The following is an 18,148-nucleotide window of genomic DNA, read 5'->3' as shown; positions in this document are numbered from 1 at the left end:
CGTACGGCTTCGGTAAATATGCGCCTTTAATCGAGCGTACCTGTAGCGCGAGTATACGCCATATTCACGCTGGCATATCCACGACTTCTCGGCGGTCCGCGTCTCGATCTCGACACGCGGAACATTGTCCGCTTCGACCCAACAACGCGTGTCGGGTCCAACTTTCGAACTGCCTTTTTCTTTTCCGTCCGCGAACTACTCCGGCATCGCCCTGACGGCGACTTAACGGCGAACCGTTATGATAAGCTTTAATGCACGCCTGTCCGCTCGTCTTGTACGTGTATAAGTGTACAGCCAACCCGATCCGTGACGTAACAATAAAACATTGTTAACGCTGATTGCCCTGCGGTCGCTATACCGTTCACCCGCTGGAATTTCTTGTTGCCGCGTCAAGAAGAAGAAAGAGAGAGGGAACACACGCGTGGAAAAGCCGACGATGATGACGATAATGATGATGATGACGCCGATCCTCGCGGAATGGACTCTGCACGCGCGCGGGCACTTGCGCTAGAACGTGGTCTAAAAGATATGTGCGCTAGACGTTTCGTGTTCGTGTACCTCGGATGGATTCCATTATCTCAATAGCATAAGTTATACACAAATGACGTCGGAAGATCGGAACTCTTTTGAGCGAAAGTGGGGAGATTTGTAGATTTATACCGCATTACTGGCTCGTAAAAATTCGAGTAAATGGCTAACGGTTACCTTGACCGATTATTTCGACCGTAAGGTTATTATTAGGCGCGATCCCGTGGGTTATTTTATTAAGATTATTGTGCGCCGTGATTTCGCGCCGTTAATGAATCTGTGAGTGGATAATGGTGATTCATTTTATGCGAAAAGCAACAGACGCGTCCAACGCGACGTGATCAAATTTATCGTTTAAATCGATACGATCAACGCAAATTTTCCTCGAATTACACAACGAATCTCGTTACATACCGCAACTTTGTCGATGCAGTAAATATCGAATTCTTTGAAAAAGATTTGCGCGCATCCCGCGATTTAGTTCGAGGTACGTCGTTATTATCGTTGGCTACCGTGTGGTACGATTCCATGAAACCATTTGTGTACGCTGACAATACATCGGCGCATGCTATATAACAAGGGTCGTTATATGCCGGGAATGGTCTCCTGCCGCCGGATAATCGTTATGGGCGATCTGACGTGTCTTCATCGATTCTACCTACAAGCGATTCCTCGGAAACGATTACATACTTTCGAACCACGGAGGATGGTCCATATCCCGACTTCTCTCTCCCTAACTAACTACGACGAGCGGGTGCTTGTCACAGTTTCGTCGAAATGTGACTCTAATTACACGCGTCGTAATTATTGTCGTTAATCGCGTTTTAATTGCATTGTTTGCGATGACAATATTTTTGAAAGCGCAACGTGAAACGTTCCATCCTGTTACCGTAGAATTAATTTAACAGATTATTACTTGCCGCGCAAAGTTTCATCTGCCGGAGAATCGTTGCAACGATCATTCATGATGGCTGTTCCTCGGCGAATTCACATGCATCCATATACGCGAACGTATATTACATATGTGCCACATATCGCAGCAATATAGAGCAGGTAATACCATCGTATTCTTCGTATATGCGACCTGCATAACGCCCTCGGTGGCGTTGATCGAGAAGGATCGAGAACGAGACGTGAAATCGGAATCGCGGAGATGGCGAGAGAGGTGAGAGGAGGCTCGCGGAAAGGCGGGGAAGAGGGTGAGAAACCGCGCGGAGCGACACGCTAGAGGGGAAGCCGATGGCAAGGGTGTAGCAGGGAGGATGCTGCGAGGAGAGGGCAACAAAACGCACGGAACACGGCTGGGACGCAAAACGAGGACCGAGGAGATAAGCCGTGCCTCCATCAGGCTGCTATTTCTCCCGTGACAATAAAAATTATAGGCTATCTGGACTGGAAAACAACAGGTCGAGCGGCCTGCCTCCGGATCGTGGTTTGCATTCATTAAGACTCGACACGCAAGCAGTGGCGGCTCGGAGATGCTCTCACTCCCCCTTCCTCCTCTTCATTCTCCTGTTCTGTTTCGCGTTCCCTTTCTCCTCGTCGCGTTCTCTCTTCGCCATCTCTGTTTCTTTCTCCCCATCCCCATCGCCGTCGCGCTCTTGGGGCCGGGTATTCCATTCGACGCCCCTGAGAATTCCCTCTCGCTCTTTCGCTCTACGGTGCCCCCTTACAACATCTTCGCGGCCGGTTTCCCGGCTCTGCTCGCCTTCAACTTGAAATCCCAGTTTGCATCGAACCACTACAATCAGCCGTCCCTCCCCCCATTACCACTTTACATATTACACATTATAAATTACCAATCTCTCTTGGAGTCACCCTCTCACGCTCCCCTCGATCCTTGTTTTCATCAACCCTTTCCAAGATCATCTCCCGTACTTTCGGCCACTCAATCTTGATAAAATCTTGTCAAACAAAAGATTGAAATTGATCTAATTTCGATAATATTTTCAATAGTGAGCGGCAGTTATCACATTTTTATCGTCGCAAAAAATAGAGATCACTTTCGCGTATCTCGGTAGCATCGAAATCCGAACTCGCTGAAATTATTTCAACAATGAACAATCCCTATGTCAAACTTTTGAACGACGCCGCCTCGTTATCGTCGCTTTCAAACAGGGACAGGCCGGAGCAATTGAGCGCCAATAAGCCGGACTTTGTAACCGAACAAGCTGCAATTTGAAACGACAGTCACATGGACAGTGGCATTCGGCGAGCCGGTTAAACATTTCTTTGGGCAATGGAAATCTATTAAGAAAATAACCGCGCATTATATCCTTGGCATGACGGCCAGTGGCGGAATATCGTGGTAATGCGTACGTATGCACGTGCACTTTAATAAATCAATATGTTTGCCGAGTCAGAGGTCGGCTGCCATCGGGTCGGGTCGCTCGAAGACGCGGGACCGACGACACTGATTGCATTACAAATCTCCGCAGGTGCGAGCAACCGTTAATTTAGCAATTAACCATTTTTAACCGCGGGATTCTGCGATGCATCGTTGCGCGGTTCAACGTCTTAACGTTCCATAAACACGGATCCGAATGAATATATATTCGCGATAAAACATTTCGCGGATATACATGCGTTTCAATTTCCTTTTTTTTTTGGGGGGGGGGAGCGGCGAATAAAACACATCTATTCCCTTTGAAACGACAAACACGCATCGACGGATATTTAAGGCAACCGAGAGTGATGGTCGCGACAGAGTGTTGGGACCATTACCACTTTGCATATAACATGTTTTAAATTAACCGCTCCCGGCCTTCCTTTCGCGTGAAAAGGTGCACAAAGTCGGTGGACTCATCAAAGCCTCGAAGGGCGGCCACTCGTTACATTGCGTGACACACTCGCACCAAGCCCCCCTTCGTCCTCGCATGTGTGTATTTGAGACTTTGTAATATGGTAGCCAAGATAGGCGGCAAATTATATGGATTCGCGAGAGAGATATTAAACGCATGAGTGGTATTTCGGAAATTATCTCATAAAAATTAATAAACCGCGGTATTCTCTTAGGCGATAAAGTAATATTGTTTCATTACGCGTAATTGCACAGTCATTATTCCGACTTGCCGTAAACCACATGCCGTAAGCCATACATTTCAAAATTTCTCATCAGAATTGACAGCATATATCTATATGCACTTTCATATATGTGAAACTATTCGAAGTGCATTTTTTGCGGATCCATTAGATCTGGATCTCCTTGAAGATACCAAAACTAAAAATTATGAAAATTTACATTATTGTACTCCTAGTGTAATCTACACAATGTACACGATGACATCGAGATGCGCCCAGCGTACCTGTTTGCAGAAAAGAAAACCGCATCCGCGTGCGAATAACTATTTACAATCCGAATAAGCAACGAGTTCTGCCATCCGCGAGCAAAAACGAGGATCCTGTAATGTACACAAGCGCATGATTATACATAAAATATCATTATGTTACTATAATTCTTACGTTATTGCATTATTTAGCGAGACGTCCCGCTGCGGGAGATGCGGCGTCTTGCCGCGATATGTAGCCGTGCATGCGCGCCTTACACGCGCGCGTCCATCTATTACAACGCGTAGCGTGCGTGCGTTTTCACGTGAATCGAGTGCCACGTGAAAAAGAAGCGCGACGCACCGACGTAACGCGATGACGATGATCACGACCGCGTGATGGACCAACACGGTCGCGCTGAAAATCGCTCGTATTCGGCTTGCGGACGAGAGACTTTCTCGCTCGTGATGTCGTTAACACCTTCGAAAACCGCGAGGGTCGCGGGGGACGTTATTACGGGCGATTCTCGGCGGTGGTGCGCGCGAGTTAACTCGGTGCACGCGGCCGTTGACACTTTTACAATCGCCGACTGGTACGACCGCTTCGTCGCGCTCGCGAGCGCAGGTGCCGGAGCCGCACTAGCCGGATTTCAAGTGTAGGTACCCAGGTATATATAAGTGGTAACGTAGGTAGGCAGAATATATTCGCGTACACATAGTATGGGCGTGCGGCTAGGTATCGGTGACTTGTCTCGGATGCGCTTGCCGTTTGAATCCCGCTTTTCGCAATATACGCGAACGACGTTTTGTTCGTCTCTAGCGGCTACAAGCGCGCTCTTAACTGACTGCGAATTAAAATTCCAGAATATAAGCGATTGCTTACGACGATTAATCGCACCCCTGCTGCTACGCGGCATATTCTTCCTCTCTCCCGGTCTTTCTTTCTTTTTCTCTCGCTGACTCCCTGCGTATGTACGGACTGTCGCGTCGTCGACGCGCGGGGAAAGGGAGAGAGGGAGAAAAAGATGACGATCCTTTATTTTTAGCATCGGACGATTCTTCGGAGCATTTTCGAGCAGAGTCCGGGACATATATATCGGCGGCAGGTTGACCGCATCGGATTTCGATAAATCTTGCCGCGTTTCTTTCATCGCGGGCCTTGGTCACGCAGCGCCTTCCGTTTCGTGAGAAATCTGACACGAGAAAAAACAAACGGCTCCTCCTGGCTCCACGGTAATTTGTGCGCATCAAGAATCGACGTGACACGGCAATTGCGAGGGATGAGGGATATTTGCCTTGCCCTTCGCGCTTCCTTTCGCGCGCGACTCGTTTACCACACGTTTTTCCACCACGCTCTCTCGCTGGATATTTGAAAATAAAATATTCATATCCCGCGTTGTATTTTGAATTGCAACATTACAAAGATCATAGTTCACGGAGAGAGGGACTTGGCGGATACGGTGGAACGAGTTTCCTCGTTCGAGTGTCGTATATTGTCCGATACTCGCCCCTGGCAGCCGGTCGCGACCCGACGCTTTTGAATTGTGCGACACCTCGAAGAGAGCTACAACGCGGCTACGGAGCGGCGAGATTTAGCGGCGCGCGACTCTCGGAAATGGAACGGCGTGAGATGAGGTATGCGAGGCCTGACCTCCGCCACGGCTATCTTCGATTTATCTAAATCAGAGGAGAGGTGACGCGAGGGCCGCGGTGCGCGAGGGTTCGCATAACGCGTGTTACACATAATAAAACAGGAACACGCAGATGCGACCGGGATTCTGGTGCTGGGATCCGACATGCGTGCGCCACCGCGCGTGTATGCGCGCACGTGTGTGCACGCGTGTGCGTGCAATGGGGAAAGGGGAAGCCGACGCGCTACTCGCGCAACAGGCGCGCGGTGCTCCGGCACAAAAAGTACATTGCATTTATAAGTCATTTATTATGAATTACACGATGGTATATTTAAAATGGGAGGCATGTCTTGTACGTGGATATATGGGATATCGAGATTATAACGCATGCAGCGAAGAGGGGCCGAGGGGGGGAGAGTACGAGACTACAAGGGGTCTCGAATCCGCGCGCAACCGGACGATATCGTGTAGGTGTTCTCTCTCGCGTGCTCGCGTCCTACCTGCCCGTGCTCACGCACACACGATCCGTACGTGCACACGCGTCTATACAAATTGATATAGCCGGTCGTACGCCGACTCCCGAATAAAGTCTGGGAGAACGATTTTATACATGTATGTATCTATTAAAGTGAATATACGTTTTTTGGAATATAAATGGATCGTATATACATATTGATGATACATGCATGTATATATATATATATATATATATATATATATAATGCATATTAATGTTTATTAAATGTGCAAGATGTATAGGGGATTCGTTTTATATAGGATGTATCGCGTACAGCCTTCCTTTCGCTTCGGATTCTTGGATTTTTCAGAAATTTCCTGAATGATTGATAATCGCGATTATTGTTAGAAGAAACATAGTTGAAAAACTGGACACCTGACGAAGATCTTTTCTCTCGCGTTAACGATGTAGCGCCGTTTGTCGCTAGAAAGTTGGTTCCGAGGCAATTAATCTTAGCAGTTGGCCGATGCATCGGTGAAAACCGTTCGACAAGGATAATTAATCGTGCGCATGCCTACCGAAGTTGCATAGGGCATATGATTGCTTTCTTGCATACTTATACGCGTTACGTCGACGTCGGTGACGTTGTCTATCGCAACATGTTAATCAGTAAGTGTACATTCGCGCACGTGAGTGTGCGTATCCGTGAATATGCATTTGCGTACGCAATCGTATGGCAGAAACGATATAATTTTCACATAGCGTAAAAAGCCCCACGCCTTTCTGTTCCTCGATTGTTTAAGCCTGTAACGCGAAACGTCATAAGTATATACGATATCGATAGAAATCTGTTCATTAGATCCGTCAAATACCGCTTGAAAGGTCATCGATAGTTGCGCTCGGCGAGATCAGCGCACATATGTGTGCGTGCGCGCGTGTGTGTGTGAGCTTATAAGATCTATAATACGAGTGGTTACGTAAGTTAACGGAGTTGTTTGACAAATTGTCCGTCTCTTCGCGTTGCACGGTAGTCCTCGAGTGAGTCGGTACCGTCGCGAGTACTTGGTTACTCTTATCGCTTTCTAACGTCGTTTTCTCGACTTGTCTTTACCACTCGGTATGAACCGTCACGTCAAATTATTATCATCAGACTTATATGCAATTAAAAAGTGAAAATATCAGAAGACGCATTTCACACTCGATATATCATGGCTCGATATTATTTTATTGGTATAGTTTCATGTTTTAATTGACTTATAAAAAACAAAGCGGAGATTTTTTTAAATGTCACGCTCGAATCACAATGCCTATCGTACATTGTATCATTTTACAATGACGAGACGAAGTAACTCTAACACACAAACGCATTCGAGAACCGCGGGTGTGTTGTGTACCGGGCTAAGGGGTAAATGGCCTTCCAACAGCCTAGACGTGCCTTGACCCGCCGGAGAAGGAGGACCGTCGAGAGATGCTGGGTAAGGAGAGGGACGAATATACATACGCCTATAATAAGAGAGAAGGTAGCGCGAGCGAGAAGGAGATACGGCGAGCGAGAGGGAGATAGTTTAGAGAACAGGTGCGCGACCATTGACCGCCCCGGCTTCGGCTGCCCACTGAATTATCATATACGTTCCCCGCGTCGGCGGTCGAGCCGATTTAATCGCGCCGATTACCGTGTGCTCAGGGTGAGGTCAATTAAGATGGGTTACCGGATAATAATACGTTTGGGGGTTGCGTGCGATCTTGCGGCTTAGAATCCGGCTCGCGGATTAAGCTAGATGCACACTGTACTAAATCATCTGTCATGTCGATGCAAAAAATGTCAAAAATTCTTATATGCGTTTTAAATATCGGCGATGGTTCGCGTTTAAGTAGCGGTCAGCCTATATTGCTGCAATTGAGAGCCATTATAAAAATATTTGACAGTTACATTGAAGCGACGATGACGTTTCGTATAGTGTGCATTTAGCTTTAGCCGGATCCCGCGCGTCCCGCGAAAATTCCTCATCGCGATAATGCGTGCAAACAACGGGAATCGCGTGCGATTTGCCAGCATGTGTGGAAGAATTTACGGCGATACGTCGTGACGCCATGAGCTGAATCGAGTCGCGTTGCAGCGGCCATATGGGGCTGTTAATTACCTCGAGCGCTATTAATTGCCGAGGATACGCTGTAAATTAATAGGAATTTTTAATGGCGACGCGGCAAGATTTTTGCGTTGCGGCCCGTATGGCGCGCCATCGTGGTACGATCTATGATCTTCCCTCTACTATCTGGAAGATTGAACCTTAATGGCAGAAAATCTAGCATAATGACCGGAATCTCCCTGGGTGGAATGCAACGTCGTTTTGCGCTCTTTTACACCGACGTACATGATAATGCGTTGACTCCGATATAATCGAGATATACTATCGATAATTGCACTCGCCTCCGTAATTCCTTATACTCATCCGAGACAATTTCGAACGAGTCTTTATCATTATGGAACATTCCCTTAAATATAACGTTTCGCTATCGTAAGTAAACGTTTTTCGCGCGAGCTACGCCCTCCTACTATATAGACAAATTATATACTTTCAGGACAGTAGCGCGTAACCATCCGGTTGCGGTAGCAACATACGATAATTGTAATGAAAGTGCAATTTAGCCCTGTAGAATTAGCAACAGTGTTTCTTTCGCTACATATTTCGGCACGGTAATATTGAAACCGGTTATATCAACAATGAGAATAAGAAATGCTTGACGTCAGAACGGCTAGGGAGAAACTAGAAATCATACATTCCATATATGTAATTATAACAAAAATGCAGATTGATCGGGCGATAACAAGGCTGCAGGTGAAGTATTAATTTCATGCCGGATACAATGTATAATATCACGATAACAACTGGAGTATCGAATATAATATCAGTAATTCTGATATGCTCGCTCGCTCCCTTCCTGCATTTGTAATATGGTGTCTTAAAACGATTTACACTTTCTCCTAAGTAGATGTAAATTAAAGTCTCTTCTACATATATGTATATAAAAGAGAGACCAGAAGAATTTTTTATGAAAAAATGAAAATTATATTCAAATAATATATGCAATTTCTTTAATAATTATTAAAGATAGTTATATATCTCGACAGTTTCAAATCTTTTTTTATTTATGAAAGATGAAAGATAAAATTCAACAATTTCAAAATTACAATTTTATTGATTGAAGGTGAAGGAACAAGATACACTCAAAAAAATACAATCATTTTGAATAAATTTAATCGTAGTACATAAGAATTTTTAATAATCCTGAAACGTGTAATAATGTTTCTCAAATTAGATAAATTTTGATTTTTTGATTAATATTTTTTTAATATTTTTATATTTTTTTAAATCGATCATTTTCTGTCAAAACTACAATTGAAGAATCTAATCCACTGAATTCTGTAAGAATATCGCAATTTTATGATTAAATTTATTCAAAATGATTGTATTTCTTGAGTGTATCTTGTCCCTTCACCTTCAGTTTCCTAAAGGTATCCGATGGGAGCACCTGTCTCTCAACGTGGAAGTCCACTCGATTGCCTGCGAGGCTCGTTAAAAGCGAATGAATAGAATGGACTGTCGAGGATTGACACATGCGCGATCGCTCGGACAAAGACATTTAGGCCTCACCATAACCAGTGAATATATAAAGAAAAGGTTTCTTTCGCTGTTTTTGTATTATTGGAATCAAAGTGGTGCTACCAGAACAGGCGATTTCATTGATTGACATAGCGCAGGTGTAATTGCAATTATCGACATCATTATCATGATATAAAGTACGATTTGTAGCTTTGATCAAAAATCGTACAAAGCATTTTTTGAATAAATTATGATAAAACTCTGGATTGACAGATGTTGATTCTGCGACTAATGATGCCCGCGGAACTGGGACTCGTTTCGGCCCGAACTCTCCCACTTTTCACACGCATACGGAATATCGCGATGTAACAATGCGCGTCGAGTGTGCGGCCACGATGCGAGGTGTCGGTATGTGAATCTACACGCGAGACCAGTCGCCATGGTGCCAACGTGCGTGGGCTGACAGGCTGACAAGCTGACGGCAAGCCGGGCTTCGACCACCCGACACCTCACTGTCAAACGGACCGGGACTCTCTCGTAACTCCTCTGCTCTTGTCTCTTGTCTCCTGCCCCCTCTCACTCTCCACCTCTTCTCCGTGTCTCTCTCTTCTCTCTCGCCTTCCCGCCGTTTCTTTCTTTACCCGTCTTCCGTGTTCTCGGCTCGGCCGTTCTATCTCGTTCTCCAACCTGAGAGGACTTCACGGTTAAAAGGTCCTTCGTCTCGTGACTGACGCGATTAGCCCTCCGCGCGAACGGGATAAAAATACTACTGTCCGAGAGCTGTCGATTTTGTCCGTCTCATGCGGCGAGATTACTTGCCGCCAAGATATTGATAGTTCGTCACGGCGCGCTTTATCTAATTGATAGACGATTAATAAGATTATGACATGTAACTGTTCGAGACATGTCCGCGCATGTGAATAATATTATCATACCATAATTTTCAGTTTGTCTCGACGTGTTCAAGTCGCTCATAGTTGTACGGGATATTAATAAACTGTTTATTAATATCCATTTATGAGTGATTAATGAGTGGCTTATGACACTGCGTGTATATATAACGGTTAAGAATTGCATATATGGTGTCATACTGGCGAAGGTACGATAAAATAAAAAAAGAATTTGCTTTGTAATAAACGACTCAAGATTTTTTCTTGTGATTTAATAATTATAATCATGTAATATAATTGCAAAGTTATAGGTTACAAAAAATATTGAAAAGATGCTAATGCATTCGGAATAGCTTTGTTGTCTCGAGATGCACGTTGAGAGCGTATCGGTCAATGGTATGCAAGGACTATCCCGGTATTACCATGTTGCCGACTGGCTTTTGAAGTCGGAGATAAGCTTTGCAATCAAGAGAGAAAGAGAGAGACACAGAAGGGAGAGGAAGAGGGACGAGGTACAATTATTAAGAACCGGTAGAATCCACGCTTGTTCTCGAAGCGAGCATCTTACAGGATTTAAGTACCTATTCGTTGTTGTCGTTCGCGAATACGCCTCTTGCAATAAGATGCATTTTGTGCTCGACGATAAATTTCTACGCAACGACGACGAAAGATTCGCTGGAGGATTTTACCTCCTAGCCGAGGGGTAACGTGCGTGCGTGCGTGCGTGCCATCGCTGCCACTTACCTTCGTCTTTGTAAAAAGATATAAGGCACCATTTCTGGCCCCAAGTTTGATGCGCTGGGATCAATATCGTTGAGCGACTTGTCTTCGAATCGTGCGTGCCCACTCTCGTCGATTCGCGATATATAATGAGATAACACGGACGTCACGTGAATGTTCCGAGTAACGGCTAATGCATCTGATGGAATCGATGCTTCAGGATATACCAGTTTCGAAGTCTTATGGTGTTGATTTTATGCTCCGAGCGTTTATGGATATTACATAAGGTTCTCGAGAGAGAATGAATTTATCGTACTTTCCATATCAATTTGGCTTGTTATTCTAATCGATATTTAAATCACTTATTGTAAGACAAATTTGAGAGAGAAAAGGAAATAATTTTTTAAAAATATATTTGTAAATAATAAATCTATTTATTAATAAATCATTTAAATTATTCACTAAGAGAAAGAGAGAGAATATTGCAAATTTTCTTGGCAATATTTTCATTGTTTTCGAATTGAAAACAACAAGCCTTATTATGATATATATAGTATCGATTCTGATTCTGATCTTTGACATATAAATATGAATACTGTTATCGCGCATAAATTTCGCGCGCCCTGATAGCGTAAACGAAGCGTGATGCAGATTTATGCTACGCTCTCTGACAATTCGTTATCGAGGGATACTAAATTGGGAGCAATCGTCTCATTAAGCATCGAGCAGCTGGACTGGATCTGAGTAGAGACAATTACCTGAACGACAGTAACGACAAGATATCGACCGGATAAAAGAAGACTAATGAACATATATTTCACGTGGCACATTTCTTCGATCTCTTCCGTTTTCATCCGCGAGCCGCGGCGGTGTTTTACAATTCACGATAATATCAAGGGATGATAACATCTTGACCAGTGTGCAACAATGCACCGTACTGAATATACACGATTCCTGGGGTAATTTCCGCCTAATAAATTCATAAATGAATTTATGATCTTTGCGCGACATTTTAATTCGATATTTAATTAAATTTATCATTCTTAATGAATTGTATCAGTCTCGATTAAACAAGATTAACATATCATGAAGTAGCCAAATAACATGAAATAATCTGTTGATAAATAATTATATAATAATTAGCGTATATAAATTATAGAGAAAGTTATTGACTTGTCTTGTCAATTTACTAAATATACAACTGGTTATTAGGAGAAACGCATCGTAAATCACATTTGTCAGATTTTTGCTCGCCCCTTAATTTTTGGCCTAAACGTGGGCGCTTCTACAACGTTCTCGGGCGTAGATGCGGCGAGCGAAAAGCTCGCACCGCGATGCGTCTCTACGTCGGTACAAGGCATTGTTCCCCGGACGCAGTACATCAATTCCATGGCGGTCGCGAGCGGTTCACCCGCGCTGGCACCAACCAACCCAGCCCACGCGATGCAGCCGCGCCGTTCCATTTCGTACCTTTGCGTCCCGTGCGAGCGAGCTGCGAATGTTTCTCGGCCTGTTATAGATACTTACATAAAGAGGGAATGATGTACGTCTCTCGATGGGTAATATAATGTAGGCGGCTAACGAGAAAGGGCTCGGCGCGGCTCGCACGTACCATACGTGCCAACAAGGGTAGATCCGTAAATCCGCGGTCTTCAACTAAATCAGCGCGAGTAACGACGCCCGTCGTCGTCCTCTCGATGCACGTTCTCTGTAGCCGCGAGGCGAGATACTCTCGCCTCCGTGGTTCCGCGACACCTTTGAAACGGGGGATACGAGTGTCCGAGTCACAGTTAAGGGCAAGAATATCGTCGTCGTATCAACCAAAAACAAAAAAAAAAAAGAAAATCAGGGACATGAAAGTGCAACGACGAATCGAAATTGGCGTGCCATTCGTTCGCTTGCGTTCGTTCGCTCGCGCAATTCCGGTGTTTTATGCTCGCGCCTATGCATGCATAACGAGCTCCAAAGTCGTAACTCTCTGCTTAAACCATCCAGCTTCACAACTGAGGAAATAACCAGTTAACAATCGCTTATGTAGGAAGAGCGGCAAGAATGACGCCCATTTCTCCGATCATAATCGTCGTAAACGTTAACCTTTTTATTCGTGCAAAATATTCGGATTTCTATTGGAGATATTTGTGCGAATGTCACGCAAGAAAATGATTAAGATCTGAGAAAAATGCCTTTGTTTCTCGAGTTTGGAGCGATATTATTATCGACTCGAGGATACGCAAATTTCTAAAAATGTTCTCTCATGTTGCTCACGTTGATCTTAGATATATAATTTATTAATACATCCAATTAGTTAGGTCTACTGACTAGATTTATGCGCATTGCTTTACCGTCTATTGACAGCGACTTCGTTTAAGCATTAGCAATTCTAAAGCGAGAGAGACAGTCATTAAACAGAAAATAATAATTACACGTTGAAGAACAATCACACAGTCGTGAAGAAGAGAATTCTACCTGCAGACGTTACTGATGGACCAACGATGTGCAACTTGGTGCACGTACCGTCACATTCTCTCCTTCTTCTTCTTTTCTCTCCCTCCTCTCCTTTCTGCCGAGACTGTCGGTGCAGATCGCGGCTCTCCTCCGAGCACTAAATAAAGTAAAAGTTTAATGGCGCACATCCGTTGTTCCGATAGATATCTTAATGCGACCGGATTTTCAAGTCCCTTAAGATAAGTACGCGCCGATGAGACCCGACGGTGTAAGGGCCGTTAAACGGACGGTGCGTCCCGCGTTTTTTGGGTGCCACTGGGAACGCGCCTCCATAATGACCGCGCCATAACAATGTCGATCGACGAGAAGGTTATTAGACGGGATTCCATGTTCGCCGAAGATGCCGGCCGATAAGAATCATCGGTACATTGTATTATTTCTCCCATCGAAATGGGCTACACGCGGTAAAAGTTCAGTGGGCGCAGCGGCGCGCCCAATTAAAAAGGACTCGCGGAATGATCTTTACTCCAAGGATATCTCGATCGGCCTTCGTGTTTCACCCGAATGGGAGGAATAATACACGCGTAAGAACATGCTGCTTTCTGAATTCTAATAACCGACCGACGTTCGTCCCTCGCGCGTGCATCGGCGCATTAACTTGCATCAAGTGCAGGATGTTGCCTGCATCGTGGCTAGCGCGGCATACATTGTTGCGGATTTATATTCATTCGATGGGGGGGAACGGCTTTCTTTTAAAGTATAGGTTCTCGAGAATTAGAGCGCTCGTTTACGAGATCCGTCGCGTGGAGACACTATAATTTCTATGCTTTCAAATAATAATGGCGTCGCCGTAGCAATTAAAGCCCGAGGCTCCTGGACTTTGCTGTCGGTTGCGTATCTCGCTACCTGTCGTAAGAACTTGAATTATGTCGCTACGTGTGCGTTTCTGGTTCAATGACACGTTCGTCATTGCGGTCATCTTCTTAATTTAGCGCGATTCCAGCGAGATATTACAGCCTATGTTATAATTGCGTTTTCCTCATCGATTTCAAATATTATGATAAACGAGAAATCGGGATCTCTTGCTATAGTATTAGTAACATTAAAATAAGTGCATTCTATAATCTCATTTTCTCTTTTTATTTATAATTAAAGCTAACATTCACGTAAAACGATTCATTAAAGTTAATCGTTTTCTTATATGTCTATTGCGTATCGTGCGTGTCGAATTGATATAATTAAAAGACACTTTTTTTACATAAATTACAAGTCGAATAAAATGACGAGATAGATTTCAATTGTAAATAAATTCAGATCTATAAACTTAGCTACAACTTTAATCAATAATAAGCATGTGATGGATTAATTAAAAGATTGACAACTTCGTTCATACTTATTACAATCGAAATTAATCGTGCATTGTATAATGCACTGTGGGCGTGAACGAGGGAAGAAGTCTCCTGTCATTACAATGTTCGAACGCCAACAATATTACATTATGGTGTTGGTTTATTTGAGTATGATAAAATCGTAATGAAATATTTTATACGTTATTGGCGATGAGAGATATTCTATTTCCTTCACGATACGTGAAAAACAATAGTTTAATATGAAAGTGGCTGTAAATCATATGTTCTCAACGTTTAGGCAAAATTGTAGAAGACAACGCGTGGTATCGTTTTGAAATGAATACAGCAACCTGATGCGCGTGATCGCGGCGACTGCAACGCGAGAGGGCTAAGAATTTTCAGGAGGGAGGGGGAGCATAAGTTTAAGAGAGTCCCCGAGGAGTAAGTATCTGTGGACCGGTACCAGGCGAGGGTCGCAAGTTCTTCTCGAGCAACCGCTATACAGACGGCGCGGCGAGGTGGCAGGTGAGTTATATTCGTTACCGGGCGATGGGCAGACCCGGACCCGGGGAGTGCCCGGAGGAAACGAGTTACCCTGCTTTATTCCAGTTTAAACGGTCCGTCAAAGTCACCATTACCATTCCGCAGCGCGCGAACCATTTATTTACGCGGTACCCGGACGCGCCGCTTATTTATAGCCGTCAATTAATTATCGCTGAATAATGAGCGCGCATATCCGCGGAATACATTAGCCGAATCGCCATTCTTACCGACGTTTACTCGCATCTCGGGGGCGGACGATTCTTCTCCGGCTGTTCTCCCGCTTCTCCCCTTCCCCCTCATCCCCGGCTACCTTCGACGGTAGTGCTGCTCCTCGTCGATGGTCCATCGTTCGTCTTTCCCTGAGACGCGTGCCCGCGATCTGTACACGAGGCGATACAGAAATCGTTTCGCGCGTTTGCTCGTTAGATTTAGGACGAGAAGAGAAAAGTAAATTAATTGCGCCGGGATACAGAATTGATTTATTTATCGTGCCTGTATCGAGGACACTACGATGTATATGCCGACGCTGATCTCCGCATGCAGATGCTGCGCGGTGGATTGATGAATTAACATAGTCAACGCCACGCTTAACGAAGGCGAATAAGTGAAAGAGCGCCTGAGGAGACGGATCGTCGGGCGGAGAGCAGATTTGTCAATGTTGGCGCCTGCAAACTGCTGCGGATTTCACGATGCACTTTTAACGGCTATATTGTTCCTTTTGATGATAATTTGCAGACTGATCGAGACGATTAGCGGAGACCGTTGTGCGCTCTGCTATATTTCGAAATATGCAAATGTAGCATTAAAATTGAATCATCTTTGAATACTTTTCATCGTGCATGGTAATTGTTGGCGTAGCTCCATTGTGTCTTTTGATATAACTCTGACAACGATCTTGGTAAATTTGCCAAAGTCTCTCTCCGTACTCACTAATTAAGTGCAATCTTCAGAACTCTTAAACCGCAAAGGATACTCCATTGCTTATTTCACATAACGAGGGACTGCAAGCTGTTAGCACGACCGCGTCTTAACGCGCGCGATTGTAATTTTCGAGTGAAAGAATGAATTCCCCCAAAAATAGTGCCAATTGCCGGATGGAAACGACATGTTATTGCATGTGCGAAACGTAATTCATAGAGTTCGCCGATGCAGCACTGTGAATACGTCGTGCGTATGCGAGGGGATACCGAGCCGAATAATAATAAACGGGGATAAATACTTAACGAAGGACGCGAAGAGGTTGCATGGCTATGGCCCATTCATATGAAGCGAATCTCCAAGGAGAAGGAGAAGGAGGAGAAGGGTCGGGGGATGCGTTCTCCGGTGAACGGCGCGTCTACCGCGGACAATAAATGACATTGGGCCGTGGTTCTCGCGACGATGCGACGGCACGATCGCCGGTTTCTGCCCGGTTTGTCCTCTCCTGCTTCCCTCCCGCGGCCAGTCCTTCCTCCTTCGGCGATACGGAGTCTCACCCTCCGTGCGTCTTCCATCTTCTCTTTCCTCTTCTTCCCCTTTCTCTCCTTCCTCCGTCCGTAGCGTAGGCAGGTTGGCATACGAGTCGCGGTCAACTCGCCAGCTTCTCTCTCTGCTCTAATGAGCTTGCTATTATTTGCTTTATTGAATGCAATTAGAGCTTACTCCGTGTCCCTGCCCCCGCTTCTTGAACCCCGCGCTACCACCGTCGTCCCTTCAACTTCCTCGCAAACGCACGGTGGTTACGCGCACACGCGCACACGCGCGCGAATCCCCGAGATCCTTTCGCGCTCAAGATCCTTTCTCGCAACAGGTACACACGAATACACGCGCGCGATATACACGGACGGACGCTTAACGCGAGGTATCGCGCCGTGGGGACGGCGGGGGCATAGCAATCAGCCACAGACATGCATCCGCACACTACTGTGTAATTTCTAGAACAAAAACCCCACCGTAATTGTGCTCATTATCTTCGGGGCTCCAGAAACAAAGCGAACGAGAGAGAGAAAGGAGCGGCCGCGCGCGGCGTCGGATATCGCGAATCGAGCGAACTTCCGTTCCGCGAAGGCCTTACGTTCTTTCTCCCCTCTTTTATGATCGAGATTTCTTTCGCGACGTAATGACATTCTCCGTGCGATTTGCTTCCGTGCAACGAGAGCTAATCTCGCTCTCGCGATATTTGCATCAAGATAATTTCGGGAAGGATCACGTCAATATTCTCAGACGGTTATGATGATTACATCGTCATCTTCGTCATTGTAAAAACACGTGACATTATATTTTTTTTAATCAAAAAACAATTATGATTGATATAACGAGATTTCTCATTAATTTCCTTTAAGAAATATTTGCAAGATATGTGCCGCTTGAAATTATGCGAATTGAAAAAATAATATTTTTTTCCCAAAATTTTTTCCAGTTCCACCTATATAATTTGATAACAATTTATAACCGGCTCTACATTTGTCATTAATTCTAATGATATTCGTATTATGCAATTAAAGAGAAGGGGAAAGAGGTTAAATAGTATATAGAACGCGTACCTTTCATTTATTTGATAATGGTAAAATTTAAATTGCTACAAAACCTTTGAAAATTCATGAGATATTCGACGAGGGAGTACCGGAATATTCATTTTTGACAGCCATGGGGCATCCGCAGGGGCTCGCGAAAATACGAGATAAATTGCTCGAAAAAGTCAGCTTAAAAGCGAATCGCCCAGATATTATCCTAAGCGA

This window comes from Camponotus floridanus, unplaced genomic scaffold (assembly GCF_003227725.1).
Source record: "Camponotus floridanus strain SB8 unplaced genomic scaffold, Cflo_v7.5 scaffold46, whole genome shotgun sequence".
In the NCBI taxonomy this organism is placed as follows: Eukaryota; Metazoa; Arthropoda; class Insecta; order Hymenoptera; family Formicidae; genus Camponotus; species Camponotus floridanus.
Note: the sequence above shows the minus strand (reverse complement) of the source record.